We start from the raw sequence: 14669 nt of genomic DNA on the forward strand, positions 1-14669 counted from the left end.
CAAACCAAACCACACTATAATAAAAGCCCAGTTTAGAACAGGCTTAGTGTTTCTCCCAGCAGAACAAAACTTCAAGAATTTTCATGAAGAATTTACTTATAATTGCTTGTTTTTCCTGTCAGTGTTCATATATTTTGCCATGTCATTACTTAAGGAAACTTAATCATGTTGAGATACTTCCTCTTTTCTGTTCAAACTGTAAACATATCAGCAAAAAGGGGAACGTAGTTTTAGATAAAACTATTACATTTAGAGACTTCCCAGTAACCTGGCACATTTTGCTGTACTCAGGCAGGGTGTTAATGACTGCTGTTTTGTAAGCTTTATAGGTGACGGTTTTTTGCAGTGCCTGCTGTTTTCTTCAATGTTCATTGTTATATATGTGAGAGTAAAGACAAGTTGGTATTGTGAGTAGCATGGAATACCGCACATTTCATATTTATGCCCCAAAAGACACATTCTTTTTCATTCAGAGTGATAAAGCTATACAAGATCTACTTGGCCATATGGCACAAGTTCTTTTTTTTCAAATCTGTCCACTAATTCAGGTCATTTCTCAATAGTTCAAGAAAGCTATCTATTGTCCAAAAATATAGTACAAATAGTTGCAAAAGTAAAGGCTCTTTGAAGAACTTTTGAGCTCAAAATGTTTCATTTTATTTATTTTTTATAAAGATGTATTTATTTGCTTGAAAGAGTTACAGAGAGAAAGGGAAGGAGGGAGGGAGGGAGGGAGGGAGGGGGAGAGAGAGAGAGAGAGAGAGAGATTCATCTTCCATCCACTGGTTCACTCCCCAGATGGCCACAACAGCCAGGGCTGGACCAGGCCAAAGCCAGGAGCCAGGAGCCAGGAGTTCCATCTGGTCTCCCACGTGGATAGCAGGGTCCCAAACACTTGGGACATCTTCCCAGGCACATTATCAGTGAGCTGGATCACAGTGGAGCAGCCAAGACACCAACCGGTACCCATATGCATTGCTGGTGGTTTAGGCAGTAGCTTTACCCACTACACCTCAATGCCGGCTCCCTATTTATCATTTTAAAATGTTCGTCATGAATATAGGCCTCCTGACTTGATTCATTCACTCACTAAAATTCATAGTAGGGCCAACTGATGGCCAAGAGATTTAGCCACTTCAAAATTATGGGCTATTACTCTTAGCATCAAAAGGTACTCAGATATGCTTAACTCCAAGCTGCCGTCTTTAACATCATCATTTAAAAATTATACACGTCATTCCTCTAAGTAAAACACTTCATTAGAAGTTTATATATGTATTAAAAGCCACCTCTAAATGTACCAAACTGTAATTACCTGTTTATTCATTCAGGTAACAAACCTGTATTGCTGCCTATTAGTTCATGTGCATGTAGACACTTAATAGATGCTTTTTAAATGAATGAGTGGAGATATTCTACTTCCTTCAGTGCATGTCTTTAAATCCTATCCCCCAGTATTGCTGCTCCCTGCCACTGCCATTCCATAAATATAGGGCCATTGCTATGGAAGTTGCTTGTTCAAGTAAACTGTGTTAACAATTTTGCCCATATCTATAGATTCTTTTTTACTTTCCAGACCCTCAGGAATCTTTTTTCCTTTTTTAAAGATTTATTTATTTATCTGAAAGGCAGAGTTACAAAGAGAGGAGGAGACACACACACAAAGAGAGACTGAGATCTTCCATCTGCTAGTTCATTCCACAACTGGCTGCAACAATGGAGCAGGGCTGGCCCAGGCAGAAGCCAGGAGCCAAGAACTCCATCCAGGTCTCCTGCATGGGTGGCAGGGGTTCAAGCACATGGGCCATCTTCAGCTGCTTTGCCAGGCACATTAGCAAGGAGCTAGATGGGAAGTGGACCAGCTGGGACTCAAATCTGCTACAGTTCCTTTGCTTAAGACCCAACTGCCAATTGTTACCCATTTGGTCTAATCCCCCTGATTGGTGAAAGAAGCTTCCGGCTCTCTTCTTGGCTGCTGTTCCTGAGCTCCACATCTGGCAACCTGCCCCATAATTCCATCTAGTGCCAGCCTGGAAGAGATCTTGAGAAAGGAGGAATTGAGTGGTAAAGGGCACCTGGCTACAGGTGACCATTGACTCCATGGTTGACCAGGCTGGTTGCCCAAGCAGTTTCTTCACTACTCCCCTCACCATTCAATTCAGAGAAAAGATATTCTTATGAAAGCTAGGGCGTGCAGGTGCAAACCAGGGGCACACAAGCTTAATTTGATATCTAGCACTGTGCTTTTTTGCATAAGGATTTGTTGTCACTGTGGATGATTTGTTGTCACTGTGCCTTTATAAACTTAGGCAAATCTGAACTTCTCTTTAGGGAAATCCATGCATAATTTCCTGCTGTGGTTGCTGCATGGAGTAGTTAGATGTGGTAAGAAACCACAAATTCCTGTCTAACAAATTAAAGTGATGTTTATATGACAGCCTGCTCTTTGGTAATAGAAGGGAGGCTACTGACTAACAACACTCAGGTTAGATTTCCTGCCACCAGGGGGGTTAGCACGTGTGGTGAACACAGATGAATGCCTTGGGCTTTGTGCCCCATCATTACCAGGGCTTTGCAGTCCAGTATCAGGAAGCTGAGTGTGAGGTTGTATGAATGCTTTACCTCTGTGTTCAGTGAACAGCACCACCATCTGTCAATCCACCCAAGCTAGAACTGGTTGTAGTCCTTGACTCCTGCTCTGCTTCACACATATCACAATTAATTTGTTTACTATATCCTGAAGATTTCATTCTAGATACTTCTCCAACCCACCCCTTTCCTCTTGAGTGCTTTGGCCATTTTTTTTTTTTTTTAAGATTTATTTTATTTGAAAGAGTTATACAGAGAGAGAGAGAGAGAGACAGTTCTTCCATCTGCTGGTTCATTCCCCAAATGGCCGTAATCGCTGGAGCTGAGCCGATCCAAAGCCAGGAGCCAAGAGATTCTTCCAGGTCTCCCATGTAGGTGCAGGGGCCCAAGGACTTGGGACATCCTCCGCTGCTTTCCCAGGCATATCAGCAGGGAGCTGGATCAGAAGTGAAGCAGCCAGAATTGAACTGGCACTCATAAAGGAGGGCAGCGCTGCAGGCTGGGGCTTTAACCTGCTGCTCCACAGCGCCGGCCCCATGGCCACTAGTCTTATTTCACATCCTCACTGTTGAGGATCAGTGTTACTGAAATCAAAGCCAGGTGACTTCCTTGTGGCTGGCTTCATCACCCCTAAACTGACATCTCTGACCACAGTGACCTTTCTACTTTTCTAACATAATCAGATTTCACCACTCATGGCAGCCTCAGCTTGAAACCTCTGAATGACACCTTGTTGCCTACAGGCCAAAGTTCCAATACCTTAGTGTGGCAAACCAGCCCTTGCCTCCAGGTGACATCCCTACTGCTCCTCATTCTAGCTATATCCATTTAATCTCCATTTTGTGATCACATCACATTCCTTCCTCCCTCAGTGCTTTTCCATGCTACTCTCTCAGGCTGAAATAGCCATCCTGATTATCTCACCTCCTACCACTGCTTCAGCATTCATTTATTCATGAAATGATGACTGAGGTTTACCATGTGCTGGGCACCATTCTAGGAGCTGGGCATCAATGAACAAAACAGACAAAACTTCCTGATTTGTAGTTTCTACTCTAACGGTAGTGAGGAGATAAACAACATTCAAAAGATTTGGTAAGTTAGGGCCGGTGCTTTGGCATAGCCGGTAAAGCAGCTGCCTGCAGTGCCAGCATTCCATATGGGCACTGGTTCAAGTCCCAGCTGCTCCACTTCCAATCCAGCTCTCTGCTGTGACCTGGGAAAGCAGTAGAAGATGGCCTAGGTCCTTGGGCCCCTGCATCCACATGGGAGACCAGAAGAAGCTCCTGGCTTTGCATCAGTGCCGTTCCAGCTGTTGCAGCCATCTGGGGAGTGAACCAGTGGATGGAAGACCTCTCTGTCCCTCTATGCCTCTCCTTCTCTGTGTAACTCTGACTTTCACATAAATAAATAAATCTTTTTTTTAAAAAACATGTAGTAAGTTAATGATATACCAGACTAGAAGATAAAAGTCGTGGAGAAAAATTAAGCAGGGAAGGATCGGATTGCCAAAGCAGATATGGCAGTTATTGCAATTTAAATAGGGTGTGTACAATAGGAAAAACCAACTGGTTTCCCTTCTCTATTCACACTCAACACAGAATACTTCACCTTTGATCACCAAAATGTATGTGGAGTTTTCCCCTCCTTGACCAGTTCTCCAACACTAGGAGGGTGTCCTACAGTTTAACTACCTTCTGATACTGTCTACATGAAGTTAGAGTCAGATGGAAGGGAGTGGTGCTCCTAAAATCCTTGTTTCCCAATCAACAGGAGTGCTAGGCAGGAGCCCTGTGACAGAAAACTGGGCACAAAGATCAACAGCTATGGTTCTTATTGTAAATCACAATCACAGGTGGTCCAGGAAGGCCTTACTGAGAAGGGACAGATAGACACAGACACCAGAGAAATGCAGGAACTGCCATGTAGTATCCTGGGGAAAGTTTTCAGAGAAAAGTGAAGAGGAACGGCAGAATCTCAAGGCATCTGAAATGTGCAAACAATCAGGGGGCTGGTGTGGGCTGAGGAGAGCGAGCAGAGGGGACAGTAAAAGTTGGAGAACTGTGAGGGGAGGGGCTTGACTGTAAGATGAGCTACTAGAGGGTCAGAACAAGGGGCTACCTAGGAAAAAGGTCACTGTGGATGCTGGGTAGAAAACCTGAAAATACTTCAAAAAGTTCATGGAAAATATAGAATGTGCCAAGTGGCATCTTAAACACTATGTCAAACACCATCCCCAAACACTTATCTTTCAATTCCATTTTCCATGTTTTTGAGGTGCCCCTTTAAACTGTAGGCTGATGGGGTGAAAGCAGGACAGCGTGTTAGGAGACTGCTACAAAAATCCAACCAAGAAACAATAATTGCAGGGCCGGTGCTGTGGCCTAAATCATGAGGCAAAGAATGGGGTAGGGTCACACAAAGCAGGGTAAAGTGATCACAAAGGCCCTGAAGCATTGAAAGCTTAGTGCGGTCAAGGGGATGAGACAAGAAGAGTTGGTACACCAGCTGGTAGACCACAGATGGAGAAGGAGGCTGGACAAACGAGCAGGGGCTGTCCCACAGCCTCTAAGCCACCATGTTGCTCTACATTCTACGAAGCCCCGTGCCACTGCAGAGACCGTACGGGGCCACCTGCCCAGCCAGCCTGCTCCATCAATGTTATGTCGCAACCCCAGCCATCTGCCTGGGCCCTGGAAGCTGCTCACTACCTGAATACACAGCAGGCTGCCCAGACAGCCTCCAGGTGCCCTCTGGGGACCAAGGGCAGGTGTAACCTCTTGGAGGGTAGGAACAGTAAAAATACTGAGTGAATGAAGCCACACAGTCTGAGCCCCAGGGTGGGCACTCACATGGGCATCTGACCCTTGCCATTATATCAACAGCATCATCCATCCATAACCTGGAGAAAATACCTGTAGGTGTCAGGATCTTAAAGGTCATCATTCTGGCTGCTTTCAGAGTGCATCTCTCTATACTGCCTTTCCCTGCTCTCTCCCCTACTCTCTCTGCTGAGCCATTAGCCTCCACCCCTCCCAGAGACCCACCCTGGGCACCCGGCATGGAAGAGAACATGTTGGATGGCCAATGACACAGTCCAGGAAGGTTCAGAGGGAGATGCCACTGTGGGTGAAGCATCCCATCGAGCAGTGGGGAAATCCTGGGCCTGCTCTTCTGCTACAGTGCGGCATTCACTTCTGTACTGAGTGACCCAGATCGTGCCCTGCTGCAGGTAAGAAGCCCAGATCATGCCCTGCTGCAGGCATGAGGCCACAGGGGGGCAGGCATTTGGTATAGTGGTTAAGAAGCCTCCAGCGGCAGGAACAGGGAACTTTGTGCTGACTGGGTACCAGTGGGTGAGAGGGAGTCATGCTGTCCCCACTTCCACGCCTGGATTCCGGGTCCTGAGAGTACACCGGCTGATGCAGAACCTGCGCCATAGATTGAGTCAGCTGATTCAGAGCAGAGGCGCCTTCTGGGGAAGCCCGCGCCAGCCCTGCAAGGATTGGCCACCTGGCTGGTCCCGCCCCGTTCCAGCTGCTTCGGTGAGAGGGGCCATCGCAAACTTTGGCTGCGAAGTCCACAGATAGTTTTGGCAGAAGTGTTAGGCCAAGCAAAGTAAGGCTTTCCCTAGAAAAAATGTTCCAGTAAGCAGCAAATACTGCCTTAGCCATGATGGAAACCGTCCGATGTGACCCCCTTGCCTCCGGGTAGCTGACTGACCTGTTTTCCTCTGGGCAATTCCTAGCCATGTATTAGGACTCAAGTTGGTCATTTCTTCCAGGAAGCCTTCTCTGATCACCAACACTCAGAACGTGCTATGCTGTGTGCTCCACGCTGAGGATGTGAGGATAAAAGTCACAGTCCAGGGCCGCAAAGTGCTCCCAGCCTAGGGAGGAGGACAGTGTGGTGAGTGCGATGATGGAGGTGTGCATAGGGTGCTGTGGGAACCCCGGGGAAGGGAGCCAGAGGAAGCGACACTTCAGCTGAGTCAGGCCAGAGAGCGTGGAGGGAGGGGGAGGCTGTTCCAGATTGAGAATTCCTGGTGAGAGGAATCAGAACACGTGTGGGCAACTGCAAGTTGTTCTGTATGAGCTCAAAATATAAGGCAAGAAGTGGTAGAAGACTTGAGCCATAATCAGAGAATAAATTTTAAAGGGACAGGCTAAATAATTTGTCATTCTAAGGACTTTGGGCTTTGTCCTGAACACATTGTGAATCCAACAATAAATTTTAAAAGGAGGAGGATGGAACATATCTACATTTTAAAATTGTACTTGTTTTCATTTTATTTGGAAAGTTTGTGGAGAGAGGTAGATCTTCCATCTGCTGATTCACTCCTACAAATAGCCGTAACAGCCAGGGATATGTCATGCAGAAGCCAGGAATTCTGAACTTGATCCAGGTTTCTCATCTGGGTGCCCATGTCAGCACCACATGGTTTTGTCCTCTTTGGGGACCAGCCCTGCAGCCTTACACCTCCATTCTTTTCCCACTCAGGGAAGGAGCACTAGTTGCTTGTTGCTTGTGAAACTTTTCAGCTGATGGTCTTACTGTGTCTTTTTTTTTTTGGCCAGGCAGAGTTAGTGTGAGAGAGAGAGACAGAGAAAAAGGTCTTTTTCCGTTGGTTCACCGCCCAAGTGGCCGCTACGGCCAGCGTGTTGCAGCTGGCATGCTGCACCAATCTGAAGCCAGGAGCCAGGTGCTTCCTCCTGGTCTCCCATGAGGGTGCAGGGCCCAAGGACCTGGGCCATTCTCCACTGCCCTCCTGGGCCACAGCAGAGAGCTGGACTGGAAGAGGAGCAATCAGGACAGAATCTGGTGCCCCGACTGGGACTAGAACCCAGGGTGCCGGTGCCACAGGTGGAGGATTAGCCTAGTGACCCACGGCGCCAGCCCTTACTGTGTCTTTGATGGGTGACACCAGCACTAGTCCGAGCTCAGCCAGGGAGGGAACGCCTTTGCTGATGGTTTCCTCTTCTAGGTCTTCCAGCGTTTGGCTCCAGCTTCATCAACGGTGATGGGAAAGCCCTACCCATGCATGATGTAAGGCCTGCTTTCTCTTGGACCAGCCTGTTTCTGTTCTGTTCGCTTTGGAGGTGGTGGTGGGGTGGCCATAGCATGTTGTGTTTATTCCCAAGGAAAAGAGCAGACTCCCTCTCCAGCTACTTTTCTGTTCTTCATTATTTGTTAATTCCAACTCTCCAGCCTCCAGCAAGGCAAATTTACAGCCTATTAATAGTAGCTATGTGGAAGCCTCATATTCCAAATGCTTTCTGATAAAAGACCAAGAACATTCTTTGTGAAAAAATATTTCAGAAATACTTGGCTGGTTTCTCCCTATTCTGACTGCTCTCCTTTCTGTTCTCCCCTCTCCCCAGCCCAGTGCCAGATGCTGCCTTAGCCTCGTCACTGCTCTGAAACGCTGCTTTTGCATTTGACCCAGCAGTTGGCAGTGAACTCTAGGTGGTGGGAATATGGGTTTTAGTTACAGTACTCTTTAGACTCTTCTGTAGCTTTTTACATCTATCAGAAGAGAACAACCCTGAAATAAATTGCTTCTCGCCCTCTTTCCTGGGGCTGTGTTGGCGGTGCTGCTGCTATCTCAGCTCCCAGGCTGTTCACAGGACCACACTGTTTCCTTTGTGCACAACGAGATCTCCATGTTCCAGGGCTGTGTTTCTCCCACCTAACCACTGAGGCTTGCCAACCATTCTTGCAGGACCGGGAAGTGAACCACCGATACTACAGATTAAAAACAAAGTAAGGAGATATGGGGTCCCTGGGGACTGCTCTACTGAACTCTACCGTGGATTACTTACTAGCTTTGCTCCAGTTCCCAGGGAGAATATCCAGGTTCTGGAGGCAGACAGACCTGACCACAGCCACGGGGGTAGTCTGGACCAAGGTGACACATTGCTTGGCACTTGAGGAAGCTGAGAGCCCAGGATGAAAGTGTTGGTTCCAGAGTCCAAGTCTGAGCCAGGCTTGGATGCACCCTCATTTGTCCTGTGGAATGTTAGCCAACAGTCCACATGGCCGGGGACTCCTTTCTTGTCTTCATTCAGAACAGCACTTCTCCAGAATCGTCCAGGGAATTAGTTAAAACACAGAAATTGGCGGGGGGGGGGGGGGGGGACTTGGCACAGCAGGTAAGCCCTGGGTTGAGATGTCCACATCCCGTACTGGAGTGCCTGGGTTCAAGGTCTGGCTCTGCTCCAGATTTCAACTTCTTGCTAATACACACTCTGGGAGGCAGAGGTGATGGCTCAAGTAGTTAGGTTCCACATGGGAGATCTGGGTCCTGGCTTCTGCCTGTTTCAGCCTTAGCTGCTGAGGTCATATGAGGCATGAACCCTGTGTAGGGGCTTTCTCTGCCTGTTTCTCTTTCTGTGTCTCTAAAGCGATAAATAAATAACTTAAAATGCTTAAACACACACAGATTTATGGACTCTATACCTGATATTTCCAGCTCAGTGGAATTGGTGAAGTCCGACACTTTGTGTTTCCAGCAAGTCCAAAGGTGATGCTGACGCTGGCCAGTTGGCAAGAACTCCTGAAGAGCCACTGATGGGGACTGGAGCTGTGGCACAGTGCTTGAAGCCATGGCTTTTCCCTCTGTTAGCACACTACCCCCTTACCCTCTTTGACAAAATCTACTATCCTGTCAAATCACCCTATTTCTTTCCTATTTTTACCGTGTAATATATTTAAAGAGTATCGAGTTGCTCATGTCCCTACCTGTGTGGCCCTGGTTGTCTCCCAACCATTTGGTTAGCCTCCAACTTTCTATCATTGAAATCCAACAGCCTTTTCTTCAGTCCCTGTTATTTGCCTTTGCTTTCAGTTGAATTTAACAGATTTTACTGATTATACTGTCTATGACTTAAAAAAAAAAACAAAAAAGCGGGGCTGGTGCTGTGGCATAGTGGGTAAAGCAGCCACCTGGAGTGCCAGCATCCCATTTGGGCATCAGTTTGAGTCCTGGCTGCTCCACTTCTGATCCATATCTCTGCCATGGCCTAGGAAAGCAGTAGAAGATGGCCCAAGTCCTTGGGCCCCTGCACCCACATGAGAGACCTGGAAGAAGCTCCTGGCTCCTGGCTTCAGATCAGCTCAGCTTGGGCCATTGCAGCCATTTGAGGAGTGAACCAGCAAATGGAGGATCTCTCTCACTCTTCCTCTGCCTCTCTGTAACTCTGCCTTTCAAATAAATAAATAAATATGAAAAAAAAAAAAGCAAAGACAAACCAATGGTAACATAAAAGAATCAATGTGGACAATTATATGAGGGAACACTAGAAAACCATAGAAACAAAGTTCAAAAGGTTCTTAATAGCCTTAGGATTTTTCTTGTACTATAGTTAAGGAAAAAATTATGCATACAGCTTCATCTCAGCCACATACATTTAAAAAGACTGACAGAGTAGTTATTTCTGGGTGGTGGAAGCAAAGGTTATTTTCATTTTTTCCTTTACTACTTTCTATGTTTTCTATATTTTACAATAAGCCTTTAAAAAATATCTAGGAGAATAAAGGCTATTTTTCTGGTCTGCCATCTGCTGGTGAATTCTAGCAATGTCCCAGGTTAAATTAAATTTAGTGCCAGCTCTTCCCTTTTCTCATTACCTGAGAGATTTGTATTTATTTGTTTGAAGCTGTATCCTGCAAAGCTCTCATTTATGAATCAGGGTGAAAGAAAGACCTTCCATAACAGGTACTGAAAAAATTTGTTACTACCCGTCCAGCCTTACAAGGATATGTTACACACAGAAACATAGAAACATGGTCAACACTACAAAAGGTGAAGGCAGAAAATCTCCCAGAAAAGTACAAAGAAAATCCAAAATAAAAAATAGGAATATTTATGAAAAATGGCAGAGGAAAGGAGTTACTTATCAATAGTCACCTTGAATGTAAATAGCCACAGCTATTCAGTTAAAAGATACAGACTGGCAGAATGGATTTAAAAAAACCTATCTATTTGCTGCCTACAAGAAACACATCTCACCAACAAAGATACATGCAGACTGAAAATGAAAGGATGGCAAGACATTTCATGCTAACAGAAACCAAAAAACAGCTGTTGTAGCCATCCTAATATCAGATAAAATAGACTTTAACAAAAAAACTGTTAAAAAGAGACAAAGAAGGGTACTATGCGATGATGAAGCAATCAATTCAACAGGAAGATGTGCCTATTATAAATGTATATGCACCTAATTACAGGGCACCTGGCTATTTAAAAGAAATACTAATGGATCTAAAGGGAGACATAGGCTATAATACAATAGTAATGGGAGACTTCAATAACCCACTTTTTTTTTTTTTTTTTTTTTGACAGGCAGAGTGGATAGTGAGAGAGAGAGACAGAGAGAAAGGTCTTCCTTTGCCGTTGGTTCACCCTCCAATGGCCACTGTGGCCGGCGCACTGCGCTGATCCGATGGCAGGAGCCAGGTACTTATCCTGGTCTCCCATGGGGTGCAGGGCCCAAGGACTTGGGCCATCCTCCACTGCACTCCCTGGCCACAGCAGAGAGCTGGCCTGGAAGAGGGGCAACCAGGACAGAATCTGGCACCCCAACCGGGGCTAGAACCCGGTGTGCCAGTGCCGCAAGGATTAGTTAGCCTAGTGAGCCGCGGCACCGGCCAATAACCCACTTTCAGCAATGGACAGAGCAACCAGACAGAAAATCAGCAAGTCAACACCACAGTTAACCGACACTTAGACCAAAGGGAACTTACAGATATTTACAGAGTTCTCCATTCAATAGTTGCAGAATTCACATTCTTCTCACCAGTACATGGAACTTTTTCTACGACTGACCACATGCTAGTCTGTAAAGCAAGTCTCAACAAATTCAAAAAAATCAAATCATACCATGTATTTTCTCTGACCACAATAGAATGAAGCTGGATATCAACAACTCAGGAATCTCAAGAACATATGCAAACACAAGGAGACTGAACAACATGATCCTGAATGAACAGTGGGTCATAGAAGAAATCAAAAGAGAAATCAAAAAATTTCTGGAAACAAATGAAGATGATAATACATATCAAAACTTATGGGATACAGCAAAAGCAGTATTAAAAGGAACAGTTATAGCAATTGATGCCTACATCAAGGAATTGGAAAGGCACCAAATAAATGAACTATCAATGCATCTCGAAGATCTAGAAAAGCAGCAAACCAAACCCAAAACTAGTAAGATAAAAGAAATAAAATCAGAGAAGAAATAAACAAAACCAAAATCAAAGAAACAATACAAAAGATCAGCAAAACAAAGAGCTGGTTTTTTGAAAAAATAAACAAAGGTGAAACACCTTTGGCACACCTAACCAAAAAGAGGAGACAAAAAGCCAAATAAAAAAAAATAGAAATTTAAAAGGAAATTGTCGCTCCCCCTCTTCGTGGAGGAACGACACAGGACCCTGCGCTGTTCTTTTGTCTGCTCGGCCCTCCCTGGGTTTGCTGCTGGTTCTTCCCGGGTTGGCTACCGACCCTTCCACCTCCGTGGAAGGGCGGTTCCCCCTGCCACTTTCCCCACTTCTGCGGGGGAGCGGCACATTGCCGGCCGGCTCTCTCGGGGGCTGCTCAGATGTTCCTCATAAATGTTCCTGGTGCATGTTGTCTCTCTCCTCCTTTATAGTCCTCTTCCACCAATCCCAACTCTGCTACACACATGCCGAGTACGCTGCTCTCCTCCAATCAGGAGCAGGTCCTGCTGCTTATTGGTTGAACTGGAGGCAGCTGTGTAGAAGCTGTTTACTCCTCTCCCAGCGCCATATTGTGGGAGAGCAGATGCATAGAATAAGTCTTAATTTCAGTAACTTAGTCTAGTCTGAGTTGCTCCCCACAGAAATGTAACAACAGACACCACAGAAATAAAAAGACTCATCAGAAGTTGCTATAAAGAGCTGTATGCCAACAAACCAGGAAACCTAGAAAAAATGGATAGATTCCTGGACACATACAACCTACCTAAATTGTCCATGAAGATATAGAAAACCTAAACAGACCAATAACCAAGACAGAAATTGAATCAGAAATAAAGACCCTCCCAACAAAGATAAGCCCAGGACAAGATGGCTTCAAAGCTAAATTCTACCAGACATTTAAAGAATAACTCCAATTGTTCTCAAGCTATTCAAAACAACTGAAAGGGAGGGGATCCTCCCAAAATCTTTCTACGAAGCCAGCATCACATTAATTCCTAAACCTGAAAAAGATACAACAGAGAAAGAGAAATACAGACCAATTTCCCTGATGAACATAGATGCAAAAATCCTCAACAAAAATACTAGCCAACTGAATCCAACAACACATCAGAAAAATCATTCACCTGGATGAAAAATTTATCCCTGGTATGCAGGGATGTTTCAACAATCACAAATCAATTAATGTGATACATCATGTTAATAAACTGCAGAACAAATATCGTATGATTATCTCAATAGATGCAGAAAAAACATATGATAAAATACAACACCCTTTCATGATGAAAACTTTAAGTTGGGTATAGAAGAAACATCCCTCAATACGATCAAGGCAATTTATTTGAAAGTCAGAGTTACACAGAGAGAGGAGAGTCAGAGAGAAAGAGGTCTTCCATCCGTTGGTTCACTCCCCAATTGGCTGCAACGGCCGGAGCTGCGCTGATCCAAAGCCAGGAGCCAGGAGCCAGGAGCCTCCCCCGCGTCCCCCACACGGGTGCAGGAGCCCAAGGACCTTGGCTATCTTCCACTGCTCTCCCAGGCCACAGCAGAGAGCTGGATTAGAAGTGGAGCTGCTGGGTCTCAAACTGGTGCCCATATGGGATGCTGGTGCTTCAGGCCAGGGTGTTAAGCCACTGCACCACAACACAAGCCCCAATGAAGGCAATTTATAACAAACCAATGGACAGCGTCCTATTTAATGGGGAAAAGCTGGAAGCATTCCCTCTAAGATCCGGAACCAGACAAGGATGCCCACTCTCATCATTGCTATTCAATACAGTCCTGGAAGTTTCAGCAATATCCATTAGGCAAGAAAAAGAGGGGCCAGCACAAGACCTGGCTGCTCCACTTCCGATCCAGCTCTCTGCTAAGGCCTGCGAGAGCAGAAGATGGCCCAAGTCCCTGGGCCTCTGCACCCATGTGAGAGACCCAGAAGAAGCTCCTGGCTCCTGGCTTTGGATCAGTACGGCTTCGGCCATCGCGGCCAATTGGGGAGTGAACCAGTGGATGGAAGACCTCTTTCTCTCTGTGCCTCTCCTCTTTTTGTGTAACTCTGATTTTCTTTTTTTTAAAGTAAAGCCAATAAAATGATTAAAAAAAAAAGAAAAAGAAATGAAAGGGATACACATGCGGAAGGAAGAAGTCAAACTCTCCCTATTTGGAAATGACATGTTTCTATATATAGTAGATCCAAAAGACTCCACTGTGAGACTACTGGAACTCATAGAAAAGTTTGGTAAAGTGGTAGGATATAAAATCAACACACAGGGGGCTGGCGCCATGGTGCAGTGGGTTGATCTTCTGCCTGCAGCGCCAGCATCCCATATGGGTGCTGGGTTCTAGTCCTGGTTGCTCCTCTTCCAGTCCAACTCTCTGCTGTGGCCCGGGAGGGCAGTGGAGGATGGCTCAAGTGCTTGGGCCCCTGCACCCGAATGGCTGCAAATGGTAGGTTTGTGTGTGTGCCAGGGGGGAAAACTGGCTAGTACCAGGATGATCTTTGGGTTCCTCTTGGACTTACGAAATATCCACACAAGAGGATTACCTTCATACTTAAAGGACATCAATGCAAAGATATCTCTGAAGCAACAACAAAATGGAAATCAAATCTCAAAATCAGTGTAGATGTAGAGTATGATTTGCAGGTCACAAGATAAGACTGTGTTTGTATGAGAATATTAATTTGGTGGTTAAAGGCAAGAATCTGCAATGCCATCTGGGAATAATGAAGAGAAACTAGAAATTCTTGCTATTTACCAAGCTGAGCACAAGGCTGAAAAGAAGGTGGGTGTAGGGGCTGGCACTGTGGCACAATGGGTTAAACTGCGGCTTGCAGTGTGGCATCCCATGTGGGCAACTGTTTG

At 45.6% G+C, this 14669-nt stretch overlaps 1 protein-coding gene and 1 long non-coding RNA gene across 13 annotated transcripts in view; one reads left to right on the top strand and one right to left on the bottom strand.

Annotated features, from left to right (window-relative positions):
- Positions 1-11260, top strand: LOC149122639 (uncharacterized). Its single transcript, XR_016219076.1, has 2 exons — positions 1-6134; positions 6374-11260. It is a non-coding gene; the product is annotated as an uncharacterized LOC149122639 (long non-coding RNA).
- The window catches only part of ANKRD16 (ankyrin repeat domain 16), a 43296-nt gene that overhangs the window by 2764 nt on the left and 25863 nt on the right, over positions 1-14669 (bottom strand). For 3 of the 12 annotated variants that reach the window (XR_016219072.1, XR_016219071.1, XR_016219070.1), the window contains one exon: positions 6313-6478. The exons of 8 other annotated variants lie outside the window; for them this stretch is intronic. The gene's annotated coding sequence lies outside the window, so the exon portion shown is untranslated. Of the gene's footprint in view, positions 1-6312; positions 6479-14669 lie in introns of those variants that run through there. One more of the 12 variants, XM_089311689.1, reaches the window with a different exon arrangement.

Source organism: Oryctolagus cuniculus, chromosome 13, assembly GCF_051225735.1.
Source record: "Oryctolagus cuniculus isolate XC-2025 breed Fujian yellow rabbit chromosome 13, ASM5122573v1, whole genome shotgun sequence".
Taxonomy (NCBI): Eukaryota; Metazoa; Chordata; class Mammalia; order Lagomorpha; family Leporidae; genus Oryctolagus; species Oryctolagus cuniculus.